The sequence below is a fragment of the Bison bison genome, unplaced genomic scaffold (assembly GCF_000754665.1).
Source record: "Bison bison bison isolate TAMUID 2011002044 unplaced genomic scaffold, Bison_UMD1.0 scf7180017864304, whole genome shotgun sequence".
Lineage (NCBI taxonomy): Eukaryota > Metazoa > Chordata > Mammalia > Artiodactyla > Bovidae > Bison > Bison bison.
In genome coordinates this window covers 11,516,446-11,533,843 of record NW_011494876.1, presented here as the reverse complement: position 1 = coordinate 11,533,843, position 17,398 = coordinate 11,516,446, and the positions used below count along the sequence as shown (strand labels likewise).

Genomic DNA, 17,398 nt, shown 5'->3' with positions numbered 1-17,398 from the left:
TGAGGAAGAATGGAGGATTATAAATGTAAACATCATGCACAGAGTGGGGGAGGGGGAAGCGAGCAAACACAGGGAACCTTTGCAGCAAACAAGGATTTGTCACTCATTCATAACAGCCCAGGCAAGGGGCCAGTTTCACAAATGAAATAAACATATGCAGGCTTTTTTCATTTTCTTTTATACAGTTGGCAGAAAAATACTTTATGTCCCATTTGGTCTTTACATATTTCATAGTAAATGTGTTGTTTTGATCAATTGATCTTTAATTGAGTTTTATTTTTGAAAAAAGAGTCCACTCAACTCCAGAAGTCCGTTCAGCTGGAGTGATGAATGTCCCCTCACTTGCCGCTGTGGCTCTTAAGTGGGATTCTGAGATGTAAGTGAAGTAAATGAGAAAAGTTAAAACAAAAACATCCCCTTCCCCTCAGTGCAGGAACTTGGTTTTGAAATACATTTACTTACCATTAGGGACTCAAAGCCCACTAGGATCTCTTCCACTTCTAGTAGGGCTCCTTACAATTGTTTTCCCTGGCTCATCTTAGCATGCAGGTCTCTAAAATTGCCCCACAGTTCGGTCCCTGCACTCACTTCCTGGGTAATCTCGTTTTCAAGCTGTCTATCCTACACCTCTGCTTGCAAGTCCAGGAGACATCCTCAAGTTGTCAGTTTTAGACAAAACGGAACCTTTTTTTTTTCCCCCTCAAATATGCTTCTCAAACAGTTTTCATCTTCTCATTAAGCCTCTATTTTTTAATTTACCTGGCCCAAAGGTCTTAGATGCAACCTTGATGTCTCTCCTTCTCTCATATTATCAGCCAGTCCATCATCCCACGTCTCAGACAGATCTAGAATCAGACCACTGCCTGCTGCCTCCACTACCAGCACTAACTCTTTCATCTCTCATTCAGATTATTCAGCAGTCTTCTCACTGGCCTCCCCACTCAAACACTATCTTTGCTGCTCTCTGGTTATGTGACCTTGTAGTTTCATGGAAAACTGGGGTGAAAATAGAACTTACCTAATAAAGTTTCCGTGAGTTTTCAGTAAAGAGTCAGACACAACTGAGCATGCACACAAGCAAACACAAAGCACTTAGAATGAGGGATAGTAAGTCATGGCTGTTACAACTGCCATTGCTGCTGTTGTCTACACTGCAGCATGTGGTTTCCATCCAAGACAACCTGATGGCCCAGAATGACGGGTAAAGCGCCAGCAATGACATCTACCTTCCTGGCAGCAGGATAGGAGTCCTTTTAAGGGTACTATCTGGAAAAGCCACACGCATGGCTATCTCACTGACCACAATTGAATCCCACCAAGTTCTAATAGCGTCATTTAGCTAAGCCTGGCTAACAGTTGGGTTTCCATTACCCAAAAAGGGCAGTGTGGCAGTTAGTGCAACTAGCAGTTAACTATGCTATGAATAGGCAGTATGTGGTGTGCTGATGACATTTGATATGAGAGGTCAGACGGGGTCTTCTTTGAGACAGTGACAGCCAGGTGACAGTGACAACCAGGTGTTCGCTGGACAAGGAGGGAGGGTAGGAGGGAGCATTCTGAAATGAGGGAAGGGCAAGTATGTCTGTGATAGGAGAAGGCAAGGTAAATACTTGTGCTGCACCGTACATCATGGGCTTCTGAGGTGACAGTAGTGGTAAAGAACCTGCCTGCCAATGCAGGAGGCGCGAGATGCAGGTTCAATCCCTGGATCAGGAAGTTTCCCTGGAGGAGGGCATGGCAACCCACGCCAGGATTCCTGCCTGGAGAATCCCATGGACAGAGGATCCTGGCAGCTACAGTCCATAGGGTCTCAAAGAGTTGGACATGACTGAAGTGACTTAGCCAGCACACATACATCATACACCACATGCTGCGAAGCATGGTAGGCTACATTCTCCATCCAGACTTTTCTGTAAGGAGTGGTGCCAGAATTTCTCATTCCCCCTTCCTTATATGGGGGACTCCCAGATGGAGTGGCCTGAGAGGCCCCCCCAGATCTTGGGTTGGTGCTAACACCTTTGGTCTGCATGAGAAGCAAAACTTTGAGCCTGACAGTTAAAGCAGAAGTGAGGCCTGCAGAGAGATATGACTTTGAGTTGACTTTCAGCTCCGGCATTTCCTGACTGGGTGACACTGGCAAAGTTCTTAGCCATACTAAGTATTCTCTATTTCCTCATCTATGAGACTGATACTAACATATAACCCATATATATATAACATATATATAACATATAACATATAACTAACATATAACCCAAAGCTTTGGGGACCAAAGCTGCTCAAGATGTAAAGTGCTTAGCCAAGTACTGCTGCATTGAGAGTGGTCACTCAAGAGAGGCTGTTTCTGTTACTCTCCCTTTATCTCTGTCACTCTCTTGAATGACACATTCTCAGTCTTTCCGGATTTGAATGTGAAGTGTTCTACAAATGCATTCCACATCCCAAGAATTTTCCCTGGGAATGTGCGAGCCTACCATATACTATAACTTCTTTCTTTCTTTATGCTTCCTTTAAAAACGTGACTAGCGGATGTGAATAGTTGGTTATAAAGTCATACAGTTAGGGGGCATTTGGTCTGAAGGAATCTGAAGCTGTTTGTGCAGATCCTGATGTATTAATAGTAAGTGAAGAAACAGACATAGGGAGGTGGAGCCTGGTTGACAGTGCCTGACAAAGTGACTTTGGAGAAGAAGAGGTCTTGAGAAAGAGAAGTTGCCTTGCCTCAGGCTGAGTGGTGATGGGAAATTCCTGGGCTAGTTTTTTGCACATCCATGGGTCAGTGAGACAATGTGCATATCTGCAGATGTCTGTACCAAGGGTATGGGGATTATCCTCTGGCAGAAATATTCCTTTTTCTCTTGTAAGCCATTGTCTTGGATTATCAACGTGGTGTATGTGTTCGTGAAGGTGTAGACTGCAGTCAGTTAACCCAGTTGTCTTCCTGGCATCCACCCTGGACATACCCGAGTAATAAGGTACTTTTTTTAACCAGGTGGGCACCAGTCACAGTCACAGAGAAATGCGTAGAGACTGCCACACAGAGCAGGTTCCCTCATGTCCTCAAGGAGCTTGTGAACTAGCAGAGGAGAGACATTAAACTAACTACATAGATATTGCAGATATTCTCTGAACTACAAAGAAAAAGTACAATGAGACCTTTAGAGACCATTGTGTCCCCGAGTATCCTTTGCTGTTCCTTGTTTTTTGAGCCCACTACAGACATTGCTAATTGGTTATAACATCCTTTCCATAAAATATAACTTCAAAATCTCTCTCAACATGGCCCTATGGAAATACATTACCAATCTGTCAGACGTGACTCTTGAAGCTAATCTTTTTTGCCATCTAAGAACTGGCCCATTCCCCAGCCCTCCCTGGATCATCCATTTATACAGATAAGCACTCTGACCAAAGGCTAAAATGCATGTGCCTCAGGACTCCAGCTAGAGGCCGGGGGAGTCTAGTGTCCCACTGGTCTGGCTCCTGGGTCAGAGCACTGCACAGTGTGAATGTTGCAGGAACCGTGTGTCATCAAGAGCGTGGACTCCCAGTCAGTAGCATCTGCAGCTGCCAGGGAGCCCATCTCAATTTGCTGTGTTCTATTCTGAGGCTTCTTTTCCAAGGTCCAACCTGTGTGTGGCATTGCAGGCTATAATTTATGTTATTTAAAAGCTCTGGTAGGAAAGTTGTTCTTTGTTCTCATGAATTATTTCTTAAGGAAAATATATGTTTTGTGGAGAACTTGAGGGCAGCCTCAAACTGAGGACATCACCACAAAAACTTGGTCTCTCATTTTCCTGCCCAGGATTTCTTCTCTTGTGCTTAAATGGGTGACTCAAAATGAAGAGTTTCCTGCTCCACCAAGATAAACCTGAGAGAGGGAGAGAAAGGGCAGCTCTCATTTTTAAGAGGCCTGTCAAGTCCCACGATTTGTGCAGGCCTTGACTTTGGTATTTAATTCATCAAACAGTTATAATTCTCATCACTGTCCAATGCATTTCATATCATCTGTGATTCAACACAGATTCTTTCCTAAGGAAGCATACATCTGTCATGCTATTAATGTTTGCATTTCCAAAGTTTCTTTTATGTTGTGAAAAGATATTTAATATTTAAGACTCTTATTTAAGTGACTCTTCATTTTAGGCTCAATTTCTCACCTCTTGATACATTTCTGCACTCTTGAGAAGTGCTGGAGAAACATGTGAGCTTCCTTTTTAATAGTGGCAGCTATAAGTAGGAGGAAGGAATCAAGAAATCATGCTCGTATTTCTGTCTTCCTAAATTGAGAGACCTTTCAGCATGAAAGTGCTTGGAAATTGGTTGTTGGGCGGGTGGGGTCTGCCTTTTGAGGACATTCTCTGGACCATTCTGGAGCATCTATGAGATACAAGACACCTTGTTGGTTTGAGTTTATCCCTTCGATCTTTTATTGGGCTCCATCCACGGGGCAGGGCCATATGATAGGTTCAAGAAAGCCCCAGTCTTAGTGTCTGTGAAGACAGAGTATTCTTCACAGGGACAAAAGAATGGGAAAGGCAGGAAGGAGGTTCAGACCATAGGATGCCTGGTTTCGTTATCTTTCATATTCTGGCAGTTCCAGTGTTACAAACTCTAGAGACATAGAGAGTTTGTTGGCATAATTCCCAAGTGTTTGTGGCCATTTTTAACATGTGAGTTGAATTGAATTTGTACATTCTAAAGTCAAATGGACAGAGAAGCCTGGTGTGCTGCAGTATTTGGGGTCGCAGAGTCGGACACGACTGAGCAACTGAACTGACTGAAAGTCAGATACCTGCCCCTCCTCAAATTTACTTTCTATGGAACATCATATAATTACATAATGTCTCAATGTCATTGTATTTCTCACCTGTAAAATGAGGATAATAAAGAGAACCTAGTATTGGGTTATTGTGACTTAGGGGGGTGATGCAAATAAAGGTCTTAACACTGTGCCGGCTGACAAGTTCACACTTGATAAAGTTCACACTTGTTAGTCTCTATGAAAAGACTTGAAAATGATGTAATTCTTACATTTGGTATTTAATATATGGATAATGTTAATTCCATTCCAGATTAGAAAATTGCTTTTCAAAACACTGCACGCTGTAATGGCAATTACAAACACCATGACACTAAACCACAGCTTAAAAGTCTCACTGTAGAAAAATAGATAAATATGTCTCCTAAGTATTCAATCTTTTTCCACATACCTATAATCTCAGTCCCTTCCCTGTGCTGTTGGCATAGCTATTATGTCTTATTTTATTTATTGACTGACTGCCTTTTCATTGTTCTTAGAGTATCAGCCTTACTTTATATGCATGGATTCTTGTGCATGCTTCCTTAACCAGCAATAAAGGGAACAGTTACTGTGCTGCAAAGCAAGAAAAACTGGCTTTAAATTAAGTGACGTTCTTCAAATGGTCTTGCCTCTGTGTACAGCAGAGCGTCTCAGCTTTGGCACGGTGGGCGTATGGGCCGTGTAATTCTACCACTACATATGGTAGTGGGGGCTGTTCTGTGCATTCTAGGAAGTTTAGCAGAATGCCTGGTTTCTACCCACCAGAGGCCAGTAGCTCTTATTCCCTCCCCGGCCCCAGGTTTTGACAGCCCCACATGTCTCTGGATAGTCCTCAGCAATAGGGAACTGTTGGCATACAGGAAGAAGGAACTGCTCTCTGTTCCTATGGAAGCACTTTCATAGTGCTTTTGATCACCGGACAGAAGAACCTCAGGTCCAGCTTTACAGAAGGCTACCAAAAAATACCCAATACACGCACTGTCAAAGTCACAGATTATCTCTTGACACTAAGACTTAAGGTAGCAGGTGAAATAATCAACACCATAACTTTATGTGGGGAAATGACTTGGCTTTGGTTGTTATTTTCCTCCCCATTTTGGTCCTTCCATTTGCCAATGACAGCCAAATGAAGTTTTACAGTTAATCTTCACTTCTTATATAATGATTTTTTTTTTCTTTTTTCTCCTTATTTTTCAGCTCCCTCAGGCACAAAAGGTAAAACTCTTTTCCATCACATTCCAGTCATCCCCAGAACTCACGAATCATGCATGCCTCCATGGTCTTGTGCGTTCGGTGTTGTTCATGACCAGTGAAATGGTTTTCCTCTTAGGACTTCAGGAGCCTGAAGTTGGACAGGAGCAGAAAGACCCACAGACTTGACTGTCCACTAGCCCTTTGCCAAATGAATCCCACCAGAAAGCCCTTTGGTGGCCATTGGTTTGGGGATGAATCTGTGCTCAACCATTTTGCTAAGAATTCGCAAATAATAGCTGAAGAATAAGTTTGTCACATTCCTTCCAACATAACATTTCAGATAGTCCCTGGGATACTTTCCTCGGGAGATAATGTGAATAATTACTAAGGCCCAGTAATTATTTTAGTTTCTGAGCTCTTAAGCCAAATCCCTAAAACTCCCCTTAAGTTTCATTAATTGAAAAATCAGCAGCTACCTTGCTTGTCTCAATACCCATACCACCCAGAGAGCATTAGAGCAGAGTTCTTGCCAACAGTCAGACCCTTTCACTGATCCTTATTATCTGTCTGAGATGAAGTGGTGCCACCATGTAGAGTGTTTGCTGTCCAGAACGATTACGTGTGGTTGCAGTGCTGGCTTTGTTGTATCATCCATGGCTTGTCACTGCATCCTAAGGACAGTTGTGGCAGAGTACATATCACATGATGCTTGGTGTGTGGTTCCTGTGTATTTCACAAATGCAAGCAAGATTTTCAGACAACAGAGCAATTTCTGGGGCTATAATGTGAGTTGGTTTCAAGAGTTGAGGTAAGGCACCAACTTAATCTGACCCTCCTAAGCTCTCCATTTTGGAGCAGAGATGATTTGGTTTTGTCTCACTAAGATAGCACAACTGCTCTACAAAAGACAGTCTGTTCAGACCATATGGACAACCAGAGGCCTAGAAATCATTACACAGTTACTCAAATACGTTTGAGATATTTAAACAAGGCAAGACATGCTAGTGTGTGACTTGGCTTGTGGTGATGTTTGATTACACTTCAGTGCCATCACAAAAGGACTGAACACTTCATTAAAAGTTAAAGTATTTGAGTAGAGCAAGAGCTTCCAGGGTAAATATATGGTCAGAATTCCACATTATCTGGAAGGCTTGGCATCTTTGATAGGTTATGCTTGCTTAATTGCCCACATTAGAAATTTCTTTGCAAAGACTTAAACTGAGTATCTAAAAATGGACTGGCCTCAACTTACTGGTACTTATTCATCAAATTTCCACTAATCCATAGACAAAAGCATTCTGTTATAGAACATTCCTCATGAATTTGAAGTGTCATCAGCCATGGAATTTTAAAACAAAGTTCAAAACAAACCAGCACAGAATATGGTAATAACAAATGTTGCTGGGCCATATGAGTTCTCAATAGCACTTAGCTCATCACTCTTTTCTTCTATTGTCATATCTTGACTCACATTACATGCCCTGCAAAGTGAAGCACATTATTATTTATGGTCATAGAAAGTTCAAAAGTGAGGAAGATGCTCCAGTGGCTTTTCCTCTGTCCCAGAGATGTTATACTGCCCAACAGACTTGTTCTGCAGCCCTGGATGACAAAAAATAACCCTGCCTTCCCTTCCTCACTGTGGCTACAAATTGTCTTCTTTCAATTAAGACAGAGAAAGGTGTTTATTTTAAACAAAAAATTAGAGGGGTCTTGTGTGAAATGATTTCAGAACTCTTTGGATAGTTTCTGGGCAGTTCAGCTCTTTGGAGGAGTTTGACTGTAAACCTTGGGGATCTAGGCTGGAAGCTGAAGTGGTTTGAGGAGAGGCACATTGCAGACTGAAAGCATTCCCCTCAGGACCACTGGTCTCAGTAGATGATGTATGAGCATACCTGCCCCTCACGTTCCTTCCCTTCCCCTCCCCAGTGTTACCAAAGGCTTTTGATAGAAAGTTCTTACAAGCATCAGTTCCCCTCAAATAATTTTCTTGCTAATGAATTATCAAGATATGACAAAAGAGCCCAGAAAGAATGTGATGCTTCTCTTCTTTCATTAAAACTGTGTATCACCTGCCTGAATTGCCTAGATGGAGTCAGAAAGAAAGGGAGACTGAATTTGAAACCCCAACAAAGCAAAGGCTTTCAGAAACAATTGTTTTGAGAGATTTCTTCCCGAAGACTTTGACATTACCCATAGATTTCACTCATCCATGTACATGATTATAATTAGTCCCTTCCAAACCCAAGAGTTTGTTGTTCTGTGGGTAAAAGGGAGGTATCTCCAGCTGCTGTGTCTTTGGCCGGCTTTTCACATGAGGTCATGAGTGCATACGTTGAACCATATGGTGTCTACATTTGTGCTGTGTTTTTGTTGGAATCTCTCTTTGAATCATCTGCAACTGTTTTCTCTATAAATATTTTAAATAGTTATGTCTCTGTAAACATGCTTATTTTAATCTCTTGGCTGATCTACAACTAAAAATGTCCCATTTGGATATCCCTCTTATGTGTAGCAGTAATTAATGATTGTTGTCTATAAATTATCATTTTTGTGATTCTAATAATTTGAGAGTTTTCCAAATATTCTAACCCTTTTGGCTATTTTCTAGAACAATGGTTTGCACCAAAAAAAAAAAAAAAGGTTTTATTTTTCCTTTGATTCTTAAACACCTCTGAGATAATTTCTAGATTCTATAAATTTTAACCCTTAATACAAAGTAGGAGTGATAGTATACTAACTGGTTATAAACTTGATCAATAAATATTTTCACCAAATACATAGGCAGTGTTCTGAAGTCTTGGTTAAAAAACTTGTAGCAATACAGACCTGAAGCCTTCAGGCCAATACAAATCTGTTCTTTTTAGTGAAAATTGAACCACTTTCTCCTTTGGATACATTGTTCTTGAGTTCAATAATGGAGAAAGGTCCATATTTTGTAGAACAGTACAACAGTTTGCATTTTTTCTCTTATATTATTCTTGACGTCTACGAAAATGTCTGGGAGATTCCATTTTATAATAATAACAGAATTGCCCAGAGTTGTTTGCAAATGTATATTCGGTAGTCACAAAAACAGTCCAGTTTTCAAACTGCATATTCATCTAAGTAGGTTCTGTCTATAGGAACTAGACATCAGTTGTTCACTGTGTGATTAACTTAATCTCTGTAACATGGAGCCTTGAATACTTAAAAGAAAATAAACACTTTTGGGGCATTTCAAATTTGGCTGTTTATGTGCTTAACTTTTCAATACAGGTGCACCTTTCCCTTCATTTTATGTTGTCTTTACACAAATTTGGAGTTTCTCAAAGACAGTGTCTTGAAGGTCTTGAAGGTACTCTGTGTCTTGCCTGGCATCATATTAGTTAATATAGGCTTGAAAATTCAGAGCAGGCATAAACATTTTTCTCAAAACCATAGTTAAAGAAAAACACATCTCTAATCCTGTTTGGAACAGCAATTGATGGAGTCAGAGCTCTACAGTATGGCAAAACGATCCCTGTTTAATAGCCAGACCATGTGTTTTGTTTCCTGTGAGGAATAGCTTCACTTGCCTTCTTGAACAAACACAGCAGGGTTTGAGATCTGTTGTTCTATGCCTGCTGTGATATTCTGTGCTGCTTAACTTGTATGAGGACTCAGGAGTGCATAAATTAGCTTCTTAAATGGAGGTCGATTTTTGGTTTTTCTTTCAGGATGGGACTGTTTTATTAATCTCTCCCCCTAAGTATAAATGGGATCCTGAATCCATTTGCATTTTCTTTATATCCTTGTTTATATTATATTTAGGAGGAATAAATGGAAGCAATCATTTATCTAAAGACTTCTTTCCTTTCTTCCTTTCTTTCTTCTTGTTCTTCAGGTATAAACTCATGCGAGTAGAATTTGGCCAGCTCTTATCTCAGTGTAATCAGATTTCAGCAATTGTGGAGCATCATTTATCATTCCTTGTCTCATTTAACTTCTGCACTTTGAAATGTTGACTTGTTGAAAATAGAAAATTGAAAGTTTGCAAAGCTGCTGTTTTCAGAGAACTGTAGGTCTAGTGATTTTAGTGTTTCATTACAGTTATATAAGCGGCTAAATGGATGCAAATGAAGTGCAAAATGGAGAGGTGATAGCTATTTACGTTTGGGTCTGGTTTATGACTCATTTGCTTTTACCTTGACTGGCTTTCTGTGTAAGCTATTATATTTTGTTTTGATGATTCTGTTTTCTCCCTCATCATTTACTTTTATAAGAACACATGCAGGCATCTTTTATATGCATTATCGAGCTGGGGCTGTTAAAACTGACTAAACCCAAGAGTCGGAAAAACGGTAGCAGTACAATGAGCTATGACTTAAACTAGTAGATTTATTTTGTGGATAAGGCAAGGGAAGGAGAAACGGGAGCAAGCTCAATCACTTCAGCTCCCCCCGTGGTCAGAGTGATGGAGTCTGTGGAGACCTCAGTTACAACATATTGTTCCACCACAGTGATGATCACAGAACTGAGCATTTTCTTCTTTGTGGTAGTTCTGTACGAGTGTATCTATGGCATTCCAGAGAAGCTGCCCTGTTGCTATGACAGGAGGTAAACTTTGCAAGGTTCACAGCCACGTGAGTCTTTTTCAGGGCACGAATACTGGAGTGGGTTGCTATTTCCTCCTTCAGGGGCTCTTACCCACCCAGGGATCAAACACAAGTCTCCTGTGTCTCCTGCTTTGAAGGTGGATTCTTTAACTGAGCCACCTGGGAAGCCTTATGTGAATCACGGCCAGTCCCTTTCCCATTGGCCCTGTTAAACTGTGTGTTTCAGACCATAAAGAAATGAATGCAAAACCCTCAGATTAAAAGTGCATGGCTTCCTGATGGCGGGATGACCCTCAGAAGAGTGCACTGGGGCTCTGGCTGAAGCCCCATATGGGCTAAGGGGGGACCAGAGAGCTCTATTTTGGGAGCAGGATGCTATTTGCATTTCTTATTTAGAGGAAATGATTTGTTAAATTTAAACAACTTTATAATATATCTTTTTTGTGTATCTGGGAAAAAGTGTTCAAGTTGTACCCATTTTCAGATATATTTGAACTTTTATAGCATTTATGTACTGTTTTATAATAAGGAAGAGAACAAAGTGACAACAGAGAAGTACATGAGCAGCACTTTCCAGGGCCCACCCATGATGAGTGCTTAATTCAGTGAAATACTGCTGCTAATGCTAGTCCATGCCTTGTTCAATAGAGACACATTCGATACAAATAAAGCAGAAATGGTTTTAAAACACTGGTATACTTTGTGTTAAAAAAAGACTAGATATTATAAAGTAAAAAACCTGAGAATTGATTTTAAAATCCCATATGTATATCAGCGCTTTCTAGTCCCAGACTTACTTTTTAGTGTCTTAGAAATTTAAAGTCTTCTTTCAAAAAATCCTCCTTTAGTTAAGATGTGAATGTCTTCTATCATTTATTTAAATCAAGCACAACTATAAAATATGATTCTCTTGAGGTGTTGAAACAATGCAAACTCTACTCACAACATTGCTAAAATGAAACTGCCTTTTCTTTTGAAAGTCAAAAAACATCTGAATAAAAATAGTGGGATTTTAAAGCTTATTTTAAATTGTTCCTACATCCCCCCCAAAGAAATTTATATACCTTTCTTTCCATACAGAAAGGAAGGCAGAGGATTGAGAAAATTTATTTTGCAAAGCCCAGTGAATGGCAATATTGTGCCATTAATGTCAGCATAATCCATATTAATCTTAGAGAGGATATTCCTGGACACTGGATATTCTGATTTCCTTGCTTCTAGATGCAATTCTGTAGGTCATTCTTACTGATCCTCAATTGATATTGAACTCAAAATTGGACTGACATTTTGAGGTTACCCCTGTATTTATTGATAGACTTAGAACACCAGTGTCTATCACTATATACGAGATGTATTTCCTGAAACATCAGTAAATAAATCTACACTTTATTGATCAAGACCCTGGAAAAGTGTATCATTTAAAGGACAGCTGTATGGAGTAGCTTAATGAAGTAAAGAATTAAGCAAACTAGAATGTGTGAACTTGAGCCAGAACACTTTTTTTTTTTCTGATTGTGTTACTATGTTTCCATTATCTCAGAGAGGCTAGGAAGAGAGAGAGAACACTCAATGAACAGCATTTCAACACAGGACTAAGCAAAATCAATATAATTCAGTGATTGATTTGAAAGCTAAATAAATCTATGTCAACATATAAATCCAAGTCAAATCTATATTAAATCAGTGGCGAATCACCATGAGTGATTTTAATCTGACACTATAGTTCTTCACTTTAGGGGATTTCCTGAGTGGCAGGTGTAGTAGGTCATTCTCATGACTTACTCTAGAGAAAACCTATACTTGCACTGTGTATTCACAGGCATAGCCTTTATCTTCATCACTTTTTTGGCATAATTTTTTGATAGAAACAATTCTAATTTGCACCAACAAAATTTGTCTACTTTTATTGTTTCTGCATATTAAAGTTGGAAAACTGGTTTGCCTTTTCAGTTTTTTGTATTAAAATCACGTATCTGTTGATCTGATCATAGTTCAGCCCCCTGATCCTTTTTCCTGTCACATTAGTCCCAGGTCACACCCCCAATTAATGGGTATATATCCAATACAGCCCAGTTCCGTGAGAACTGGAGGGATGGCTCTGTACAAGCTTCCACACATCTCGTGCCAAAGGATTCAACTGAAATGACCCTCTGGGGTAAACTGGAGCAATTGTGCAATCATGTACAGCAAAACTACTGAGAAGTCCAAAAGCAGAAAGTTAGATGTTTATCCCTTCAAATTAGCTGGAAGGATTTTGGAAAACCCATCCTAGTTTCATGAGGTAGAAAAATGTCAGGCAAAGGACTAATGCCATGGTATGGACTTTCTTTTTCCAGAAATGACTAATGGAACTGAACCACTCGCTGAATCATGAGCCCTGTGTGCTTGGATTGGACCCATCCTTGTTTGCCCAGGGCTGGGACACATTAGATGATTTGGCTGGGTGCTTCTGAAGCATCTCTCCTTTCGTTCCTGACCTCCTTCCTCTCTAACAATTTCCTTCCCATTGTGCATCATTCCCTACCTTCTTTAATATTTGCAGTGCCAACTACCACCACCTTGAACTACTTTCTAAAGCATGTTATCTAAGTCATGGGATAAAGGAGAAATTTTTTTTTTAATTTTGTATATGTAATTTGAATGCAGAGATAGATGACGTTCAAGTTTGGGAGAGCAGTGGATGGATTTCAGAGAAGCTTAAGGACTTCTCTCCCTAACCTAGCATGGTTGTTATGAGATCAGTTGCACTTATTGGATGTGTCAGGCACTGTATTAGGTGCTTTACATCCATAATTCTATTTAATCCTCCCCCAAACTCTTGGAGTTACTCCTTTTAGAGATGAGTTGCTTGGTTGCCTCTTTTACCACAGTCCAAGATCCTTAAGGCAAAACATATCATTTGTCTTTGTACCCTGAAAACAGGAGGCTGAGGGTAGAATGATTTGCTCAGGGACTGTAGTTTCAGGTAGGCCAAGGCACAAATCTGCACCCTCCTGCCTTTTGTGACATAGAGCAAGGTACCTTCCCCTTTATCTTTAATTGACTCAACTGTAAGATGGCTTGTAGACACTTCATCAGGGTTAAATTTAGTGCTATACAGATGTTAAATGTTTAAAGCAGTGTTCAGTAATAGCAAGACAAGTTTGGAAGTAAAACATCACTGGGTGAATAGGTGGATGGATAGATGGAAGGATGAATAAATACAAAATGACTCAACAATTTTGAGTTATTTGTTCAGAGATAATTCAGGCCTATTTGCTTCTGTAGCTCATTTCTCCTCTCTGTGTTTCTTTCCAAGGAAATCATAGGCTTCAGCTAAACTATTTTTTAAAAGTCCTTTCCCCTTACCTCACTACAAACAAAGCTAGTGGAGGTGATGGAATTCCAGTTGAGCTATTCCAAATCCTGAAAGATGATGCTGTGAAAGTGCTGCACTCAATATGCCAGCAAATTTGGAAAGTTCAGCAGTGGCCACAGGACTGGAAAAGGTCAGTTTTCATTCCAATCCCAAAGAAAGGCAATGCCAAAGAATGCTCAAACTACCGCACAATTGCACTCATCTCACACGCTAGTAAAGTAATGCTCAAAATTCTCCAAGCCAGGCTTCAGCAACATGTGAACTGTGAACTTCCTGATGTTCAAGCTGGTTTTAGAAAAGGCAGAGGAACCAGAGATCAAATTGCCAACATCCGCTGGATCATAGAAAAAGCAAGAGAGTTCCAGAAAAACATCTATTTCTGCTTTATTGACTATGCCAAAGCCTTTGACTGTGTGGATCACAATAAACTGTGGAAAATTCTTCAAGAGATGGGAATACCAGACCACCTGACCTGCCTCTTGAGAAACCTGTATGCAGGTCAGGAAGCAACAGTTAGAACTGGACATGGAACAACAGACTGGTTCCAAATAGGAAGAGGAGTTCGTCAAGGCTGTATATTGTCACCCTGCTTATTTAACTTATATGCAGAGTACATCATGAGAAATGCTGGACTGGAAGAAACACAAGCTGGAATCAAGATTGCCGGGAGAAATATCAATCACCTCAGATATGTAGATGACACCACCCTTATGGCAGAAAGGGAAGAAGAACTAAAGAGCCTCTTGATGAAAGTGAAAGAGGAGAGTGAAAAAGTTGGCTTAAAGCTCAACATTCAGAAAACGAAGATCATGGCATCTGGTCCCATCACTTCATGGGAAATAGATGGGGAAACAGTAGAAACAGTGTCAGACTTTATTTTTGGGGGCTCCAAAATCACTGCAGATGGTGATTTCAGCCATGAAATTAAAAGACGTTTACTCCTTGGAAGGAAAGTTATGACCAACCTAGATAGCATATGGAAAAGCAGAGACATTACTTTGCCAACAAAGGTCCATCTAGTCAAGGCTATGGTTTTTCCAGTGGTCATGTATGGATGTGAGAGTTGGACTGTGAAGAAAGCTGAGTGCTGAAGAATTGATGCTTTTGGACTGTGGTGTTGGAGAAGACTCTTGAGAGTCCCTTGGACTGCAAGGAGATCCAACCAGTCCATTCTGAAGGAGATCAGCCCTGGGATTTCTTTGGAAGGAATGATGCTAAAGCTGAAACTCCAGTACTTTGGCCACCTCATGCGAAGAGTTAATTCATTGGAAAAGACCCTGATGCTGGGAGGGATTAGGGGCAGGAGGAGAAGGGGATGACAGAGGATGAGATGGTTGGATGGCATCCCTGACTTGATGGACGTGACTCTGAGTGAACTCCGGGCGTTGGTGATGGACAGGGAGGCCTGGCGTGCTGCGATTCATGGGGTCGCAAAGAGTTGGACACAACTGAGCGACTGATCTGATCTGATCTGATCTGATCCCCTTACCTCTGTGCTGTCATAAAACTTTTGCCCCTATCAGCAGCAACAGCATACAGGTACCAGCCTCCCAGACCCTCATTACAGTCTAAGTTTGACCTCATTATCGCAGGCAAGATACCCTAAGAGAAGATGGCAAGAGCAAGTAGAGGATGCACAATATAAAATGGATAACGCTAGCCCAGAGTCGTGTTCAGATTCCAGTACCAATTCTCAGTGACTCATTCTCCTCTCTGAGCTTCATTTATAAAATAAATAAAAGGTCAGGATTAGAATAAATTCATTCAAGGATCATTTGCTGAGAGATTCTTACATACCAGGCTCCCTGTGCCTTTCTGTGGATAAAGAGAGGAACCATTCCCAGCCTCTGCCCTTAGAGTTCACAGGCTCCACAGAAACCCCAGCTTTGCTTCCAGCCCTGGAGTTCAGTGACTTTGCTGTATTAACCGTTAGCACGAATTTGGTCTTAGATTATATCTTAGGTTGCTTTTATGATTATTTTTGTGGTGAAGTTTGAAGACTTTCTTTTCTCTCCTTGCTATTCTCTGAAACTCTGCATTCAGTTGAGTAAGAAAGCCTACTAAGTGAACAGTGCAAAGAAATAAAGGGAAACAAAAGAATGGAAGAGACTGGAGATCTCTTCAAGAAAACTGGAGATATGAAGGGAACATTTCATGCAAAGATGGTCACAATAAAGGACAGAAATGGTAAGGACCTGACAGAAGCAGAAGAGATTAAGAAGAGCTGGCAATAATACATAGAAGAACTATACGAAAAAGGTAGGTCATAATGACCTAGATAACCATGATGGTGTGATCATTCACTTAGAGCCAGACATCCTGAAGTGCGAAGTCAAGTGAACCTTAGGAACCATTACTACAAACAAAGCTACTGGAAGTGATGGAAATCCAGCTCTACTTTTTCAGATCCTAAAAGATGATGCTGTTAAAGTGCTGCACTCAGTATGTCAGCAAATTTGGAAAACTCAGCAGTAGCCATACTGTAAAAGGTCAGTTTTCATTCCAATCCCAAAGAAGGGCAGTACCAAAAAATGTACAAACTGCCATACAGTTGTGCTCACTTCATATGCTAGGAAGGTAATGCTCAAAATCCTTCAAGCTAAGCTTCAACAGGATGTGAACTGAGAACATCCAGATGTACAAGCTGGATTTAGAAAAGGCAGAGGAACCAGAGGCCAAATTGCCAACATCTGTTGGATCCGAGAGAAAGCAAGGGAATTTCAGAAAAACATCTACTTCATTGACTACGTGAAAAACTTTGACTGTATGAATCACAACAAACTGAAAACTTGTTAAAGAGATGGAAATACCCAATCAACATACCTGTCCCCTGAGAAACCTGTATGCAGGTCAAGAAGCAATAGTTAGAACTATACATGGAACAATGGACTGGTTTAAAATTGGAAAAAGAGTACATCAAGGCTGTCTATTGTCAACCTGCTTATTTACCTTATATGCATCATGTGAAATGCTGGACTGGGTGAATCACAAGCTGGAATCAAGATTGCTGGGAAAAATAACAACAGTCTCAAATATGCAGATGATACCAGCCTAATGGCAGAAATCCAGCATCCACTAGATCATTAAAAAAGCAAGAGAGTTCCAGAAAAACATCTATTTCTGCTTTATTGACTATGCCAAAGCCTTTGACTGTGTGGATCACAATAAACTGTGGAAAATTCTTCAAGAGATGGGAATACCAGACCACCTGACCTGCCTCTTGAGAAACCTGTATGCAGGTCAGGAAGCAACAGTTAGAACTGGACATGGAACAACAGACTGGTTCCAAATAGGAAAAGGAGTATGTCAAGGCTGTATATTGTCACCCTGCTTATTTAACTTCTATGCAGAGGACATCATGAGAAACGCTGGGCTGGAAGAAGCACAAGCTAGAATCAAGATTACCGGGAGAAATATCAATAACCTCAGATATGCAGATGACACCACCCTTATGGCAGAAAGTGA

The 17,398-nt window shown here is 40.6% G+C and overlaps 1 protein-coding gene across 1 annotated transcript in view; it reads left to right on the top strand.

The window, feature by feature from the left end:
* CACNA2D3 (calcium channel, voltage-dependent, alpha 2/delta subunit 3) overlaps nucleotides 1-17,398 on the top strand; it is a 904,008-nt gene that overhangs the window by 662,005 nt on the left and 224,605 nt on the right. The gene's annotated exons all lie outside the window — the stretch shown is intronic.